Here is a 7,520-nt window from a genome sequence, read left to right as displayed (position 1 = left end):
AGCTACCGAGGTCAGAGTGGGCAAACACTCCCCCCGGTGGGAGGGTCGGCCTGAAAGAGTGGAACCCGAGGACCCACGGTCCGTAGGGAGCCCGCCAGGAGATGCCCCCGCGCCCAGAGTGGGACCCGCCCCCAGTCCACCACCCCCACACGAGCAGAGCGGGGCCTACCCCATCGGCCCGACCTCATCCCCTGGCACCACACTGGCCTGCAGCACAAGGCCAGCAATTGGTGGGGGTCAGCAGAAAAGAGACCACCCAGGCAGACGATCATCGTACCCAGGGTGGAAAACCGGACCCCCCACACTCCAACCGCACCACACGCGGTGGGTGCAATATAAGTGTGTGTGTGTGTGTCTGTGTGTGTGTGTGTGTGTGTGTGTGTGTGTGTGTGTGTGTGTGTGTGTGTGTGTGTGCGCGCCTTGATGTGCTATAAAAGTGGGGCCCCACCATTGACATAATGCCTTCCCTAGCCCCTTACCCTAACCCTAACCATCACGAATAAAGGCAGACGTCTAACCTTTGCTCTAATCCGAACCAAACCTCAATTATAACCTCAGCCCTAAAATCACATCTTGACCCTCAAAAAGGCCTTTAGAGTTGTGGGGCCCAGACAAAGGGCCCAACTCCGATGTAACCACAAGGACACACACACACACAAACACACATATACATGTTAAAGAAACCAGTCTGAGATGATTCGCGCTTCATGGCATGGCGCATTATCCTGCTGGAAGTCATCAGAAGAAGAAGATGGTTACACTGTGGTTATAAAGGGGTGGACATGGTCAGCAACAATACTCAGGTAGGTTGTGGCGTTGACACGATGCTCAATTGGTAATCAAGGGCCGAAAGTGTGTCAAGAAAGTATCTCCAACATCATTACACCACCACTACAAGCCTTAACTGTTCCAGATCCATGATCCATGCTTTCATGTTATTGACGTGACCCTACCTACTAAGTCTGACCCTACCATCAGAATGTCGCAGCAGAAATCGAGACTCATCAGACCAGGCAACGTTTTTCCAATCTTTTACTGTTCAATCTCGGTGAGCCTGTGCAAACTGTAGCCCCAGTTTCCTGTTCTTAGCTGACAGGAGTGGTAACCGGTGTGGTCTTCTGCTGCTGTAGCCCATCTGTCTCAAGGTTAGACATGTTGTGCGTTCAGAGATGCTCTTCTGCATACCTTGGTTGTAACGAGTGGTTATTTAAATTACTGTGACTGCATGAAAATCCCAGTAGATCAGCAGTTTCTGAAATACTCACACCAGCCTGTGTGGCACCAACAACCATGCTGATGAACCATCACGTTCAAAGTAATTTAAATCACCTTTCTTTCCAATTCTGATGCTTGGCTTGAAGTGCAGCAGATCATCTTTACCTCTTATGTCAATATTAGGTTCATAACATATATATTCAATTCAATTCAATTTTATTTATATAGCGCCAAATCACAACAAAGTTATTTCAAGGCACTTTATGAAGTAAGGTTTAAAACCTCACACAACTAAACCCAACAAATCCCACATACAGGATGGAGGAAAAACTCCCTCTCTAACGAGGAAGAAACCTCCAGCAGAACCAGACTGGATGTGGGCGGCCATCTGCCTCGACCGGTTGGGGTGAGAGGAAAGAGAGAGAGAAAAGCACAGCAACAACAACAAGCAACAACAGAGCACAGGCAGGATGGTTGGACCAGGGACTGGATACAGGCAGGATAGTTGGATCCGCAGCTGCCCATCACAGACACCAAACTTTGAGTCCTATGATACCTGTAGGTGAGGACAGAGAGGGAGAGAGAGAGTGGGGGGGAGGGAGAGAGGGAGAGAAGCACAACTACTGGAGAGAAAGAGACAAGGTTAGTTAAACATGGGACAATGAGGGGAGGTTATTGGACAGAGGAGGTAGAAGGAAACAGAGGAGCTCAGTGTATAAATTAAGTCCCCCAGCAGGCTATGTCTGTTGCAGCTTAACTAAGAGATGGTACCTGTGACTAACAATCATTGCCATTGACCTGAACCATCTCTAACTATAAGCTTTATCAAAAAGGAAGGTTTTAAGCCTAATCTTAAAGGTGGAGAGTGTGTCAGCTTCTTGAACCTGAAGAGGGAGCTGGTTCTAGAGGAGAGGAGCTTGGTAGTTAAAAGCTCTGCCCCCGTTCTACATTTAAACACTCTAGGAACCACAAGTAGCCCAGCGCTCTGAGAACGAAGTGTTCTGCTGGGAGCATAAGGAACTATGAGGTCTTTAAGATAAGAAGGAGCTTTATCATTGAGTACTTTGTAGGTGAGTAGGAGAACTTTAAATTCTATCCTACATTTTACAGGCAGCCAGTGCATAGAAGCTAATGTAGGGGAAATGGATCTCTCTTTCTAAGTCCTGTCAGAACTCTGGCTGCAGCATTTTGAATAAGCTGTAGACTTTTTAAGGAGCTGTCAGGACAACCTATGAGTAAGGAGTTACAGTAGTCCAGCCTAGAGATAACAAATGCATGAATCAGTTTCTCTGCATCGCTCTGAGAGAGGATGCTTCTGATTTTAACTATATTTCTAAGATGGAAGTAGGCAGTTCTGGAGATTTGTTTAATGTATGATGTAAAAGAGATCCTGGTCAAAGATGACACCAAGGTTCCTCACAGTAGAATCTGAAGCTAATGTTATGCCATCCAGGGTGGCTATCTGACTCAATAGTGTCTCTCTCAGATTTTTAGGCCAAACAATAAGAATCTCGGTTTTATCTGAGTTTAGTTGAAGGAAGTTTTGGGACATCCAGGAATTGATGTCTTTTAAACAACCCTGAATTTTGACTAGTTGATGTGTTTCATTTGGTTCCAAGGACATATATAGCTGAGTATCGTCTGCGTAAAAATGAAAATTAATAGAATGCTTTCTAATAATCTCACCTAGAGGAGACATGTATATTTTAAACAGAATTGGACCCAGCACAAAACCCTGTGGTACTCCATAGCTAATCCTTGTGCATGTGGAGAATTCATCATTAACATGAACAAACTAGAATCTGTTCAACAAATAGGATTTAAACCATCCCAATGCTGTTCCATTAATCCCGATTCTAACAGGACAAGGATAGAAGCTAATAAAAGATCATTAGTGACTCTAACCACAGCTGTTTCTGTGCTAAGATGTTTTCTAAATCCTGACTGAAAATCTTCGTACAGGTTATCCCCAATCAGGTGGTCAGATAATTGTTTAGCCACGATTTTTTCCAGAATCTTGGAAATAAAGGGTAATTTGAAATGGGCCTATAGTTGGCTAGTTGTCCAGGGTCAAGGGTTGTTTTTTTCAATAGAGGTTTGACCACAGCCACGTTAAAAGCCTGTGGTACATAGCCTAGATTGGTTGGTAAAAATTGGTTGATTTGATTTAATATGGACGAGCTGATTAAAGGTAGAACTTCTTTCAGTAATATGGTTGGGATTGGATCTAAAAGACAAGTGGACGACTTGGAAGAGTTGATCATTGAGGCAAAAGATGATGGAATCATCTGCTTGAATCTGGCAACAGAGTTGTCAGATAAACATCTGCTATAATAACATTTCTTTCCAGCTATTGTAGGGTCAATTGTGCTACATTCAAAAGTTAATAAGAAATGGTCAGATAACAGAGGGCTTTGGGGAAGAACTATTTAATTATCAATTTCAACCCCATATGTCAGGACAAGATCGAGGGTGTGGTTAAAACGATGAGTGGGTTCATTTACCTGCTGTGTAAAACCAATAGTGTCTATTAAGGAGTTAAAAGCAGTGCTGAGACAGTTGCTCTCAACATCTACATGAATGTAAAAGTCTCCCACTACAATGACTTTATCTGTGCTAAGAACTAAGTTAGATAAGAATTCAGAGAATTCAGTTAAGAACTCCGAATATGGAGCAGGAGGACGGTAAACAATACAAAACACAAGTGGCTTCTGAGTTTTAGAGTCTGGGTGAGAAAGGCTCAGAGTGAGGCTCTCAAATGAGTTATAACTACGTTTAGGTTTAGGAGTAATTAATAAATATGATTTATTTATAAATGGCTGCTACTCCTCCACCTCTACCTGTACTTCTTGGAACATGATAGTTGATGTGACTCATTGGAGTCGACTCATTTAAAGTAACATATTTATCCTGCTGCAGCCAGGTTTCAGTGAGACAGAACAGATCTATGTGATGGTCACTTATCAAGTCATTTATTAAAAATGATTTAGATGAGAGAGATCTGATATTTAATAAACCACACTTTATTAGCTTACTGTTACTTTGTTCCGTAAGAGGAACTGTTTTGATGTTTTTTAAATTCTGGTAAGTCACTCCTCTTTGATTTGTTTGTGACTTGTATAGTTTAGGTGGTCAAGAAGCAGACACAGTCTCTATGCGATAACTAAGACTAGGAGTGGGTGGCGGCTGTAGAGAACATGCAGAGAGGCGTGTAAGACTGCGACTCTGCGTCCTGGGCTCCACTCTGAGTTGTCACGGAGTGGGGAGTCTAAGCAACATGGCCATGTTACTAGAGAGCAGAGAGGCTCTGTTCAACGTGGGATGGACGCCGTCTCTTCTAATCAGCCCAGGTTTTCCCCAAAAAGTGCTCCAATTAGCCACAAAGCCCACATCGTTTGCAGGACACCACCTAGACAACCAGCGGTGGAGCGATGACAGCACATGTCATCGCTATTTCATTATTTAAAGACTAATTGACAGTTATGCTATTACCCCCACACATTTCCTCTAAATACTTTCAAAATAAAAGCACCAATTACAATTTATTACCTTTAATGGCAAGATTGATTAGAAATTTGTGGTTCTGAATACTTACCAATCATTAATGAAACTATTTTAGAGTTCAGTAAATAACCATTCCGACTTATTAGGGTGCTTTTATTCTGAAAGGACTTAATCTAAAGCTTTTGCTTTAATAGGACTATTCTTGCTATTGAATGATAAATTATGACTATCTAATGACTATTTTATAGTTTAGTAATCACTCACACACGACCTCTAAATCCTTTCAAAATAAAAGCACCAATGTAATTTATCACATTAAATAGCAAGATTTTTGTTTCTGACTGGTAAATTTTTACTCGTTATTAAGCTATTACACAGTTAAGTAATTATTCACAAATACTTTCTTCAAATCAAAAAGCTAGCCAGCTTATTTATGATTGTCAACGCAACGCATTGTCAATGCACTCTGGTCAACTTTTAAATCTTTGACATCTTTTTACCTTGGTCAAATTTAGAATCATTGCCATATTTTTAATCTTGCCTTAGTATGAACTTGGTCATCTTTTTAATCATCATCTTTTTAATCGCCATCTTTTGTCATCGTTTTAATCTTTGTCAACATTTTCTCGTCTTCATGGTTTTCATCGTTTTGCTGTAGTCAACTTTTGGACGCAGTCAACCTTTAGACGTAAGCAGCTTAATCAGCGTTTGGCAGCAGATCAGCTCTCCCACGTAATTTCTCGAGAAATTACTTTTTCTAGTTATACTATACATTTATAATCATGGTATCCATTCCATTAAGATAGAAGACACAGATGTCCAGGTGGGTAAACAGGTTGAAACGTACAGTAAACTGTCACCGGGTCAGACCACAGGGGTCAATAGAAGAAGTGTGGCCCAGATGTATGTTTATCAGAGTACAGAATAATTTCTGACTCTCTGTGGATGCACCAAATGTTATTTTAATTATGTGTTCTACAATCCCCAGAGTAATTACTTAAAGTCCTTTGGTTGAGGCCCAGTGGCCTATACAAATATTACCGCCAAAAGTCAGTCAAGATGTCTGCACATACTGTAAATGAGCAAAACCATGACAGTAACTTCATCATTCATAGGAATGTTGTCCTGTGGCTGTCACCTACACCAACACCTTAGTGGGGTAGGGCACTGGAAGAGAGGTTCATGGTGGTACGGGTCCTGTGAGTGTGTTAGCTGTCCAGTATTGTTTGTCATGAAATGCACGTTTCCAAACAACGGTCTTTTTATTTTTTTTAATACAAAAAACATTTAAAAAAAAAACATTTTTCCCATGAAAACTGAAGCTTCAGAAGCTTCAGTTTTCATGGGAAACAAAAGCAAAATAGACTAATTGTGAAGAGCCTTCACTTTGATGGCTCTGTCTGCTGGACCCCCTAGCTACATACACATACATTCAACCTAGGGTGGGCTCTTTCACTGGGGCCCATGAGGTGCATGGGTTCAAATATGATTGACTAGTTCGTTGTGAGAGAGTTTGTGGTAGTGTGTGTTGATGTATGTTTGAGTGTGCGTGTGCGTCTGTGTGAGTGTGTATGCGTGTAGTGCGGTTGGAGTGTGGGGGGTCCCGTTTTCCGCCTGGGGTACGTGGACCCGCTGCCTGGGTGGTCTCTCCCTACAGACCGTGGGTCCTCGGGCTCCATTCTCTCAGGCAGACCCTCCCACTGGGGGGAGAGTTTGCCTCTGGTTCTTATGGGGCGGACAGCGTCTCACGGTGGGCCACTCTGACCTCGGGTGCTGTCTCAGTGACTGCTGCAGCTTTGCCTGGGGGGTTCAGTTTGGACGGCTTGGGTCGCAACACCGGCCCTCCTGAAACTGAAGGTGTGTGGGCTCCCTGGCTGCTAGAGTTTTCTCCTCTGCTCGTTGGCTGGGCGTAGTGTCCGAGCTCCTCCCATCACCCTGGCTTCCACAAGTGGCATTGTTCATGCACCAAAGTCTGGAAAAATTATGGAAATTGTGATGTTGTATGTCATGGCTATTATTAAGTAGTATTAGATATGTATAACAATGCATATGTGTACGTGTATGTATATGATATATGTATATGTTTGCATGAGTACACCTGTTCTGTGTCTTCCAGCTTAATCAGATGGATATAGCTGTGCATATATAAACATAAATGTATAGTGTATAGACTGGGAAAGTCTGTCAATTATGAATGCCAGGGTACTGGAGAGGAGAATTCGGACGATACTCGAACCTCGGATACAGGAGGAACAATGTAGTTTTCGGCCTGGTCGTGGAACGCTGGACCAGCTTTATACCCTCAGCAGGGTGCTTGAGGGTTTGTGGGAGTTTGCCCAATCAGTCTACATGTGTTTTGTGGATCTGGAAAAGGCATTCGACCGCGTCCCTCGTGACATCCTGTGGGGGGTGCTCCGGGAGTATGGAGTCCAGGGCTCTTTGCTAAGGGCTGTTTGGTCTCTGTACAACCGGAGCAGGAGCTTGGTTTGCATTGTCAGCAATAAGTCAGACCTGTTCCCGGTGCATGTTGGACTACGGCAGGGCTGCCCTTGTCACCGGTTCTGTTCATTATTTTTATGGACAGATTTTCTAGGCGCAGCCAGGGGCCGGAGTGGGTCTGGTTTGGGGACCACAGGATAGCATCTCTGCTTTTTGCAGATGATGTTGTCCTGTTGGCTTCATCGGGCCAGGACCTCCAGCGTGCGCTGGTGCGGTTTGCAGCTAAGTGTGAAGCGGCTGGGATGAGAATCAGTTCCTCCAAATCTGAGGCCATGGTTCTCGCCAGGAAAAGGTGGTTTGCT

Source organism: Betta splendens, chromosome 12, assembly GCF_900634795.4.
Source record: "Betta splendens chromosome 12, fBetSpl5.4, whole genome shotgun sequence".
Classification (NCBI taxonomy): domain Eukaryota; kingdom Metazoa; phylum Chordata; class Actinopteri; order Anabantiformes; family Osphronemidae; genus Betta; species Betta splendens.
Note: the sequence above shows the minus strand (reverse complement) of the source record.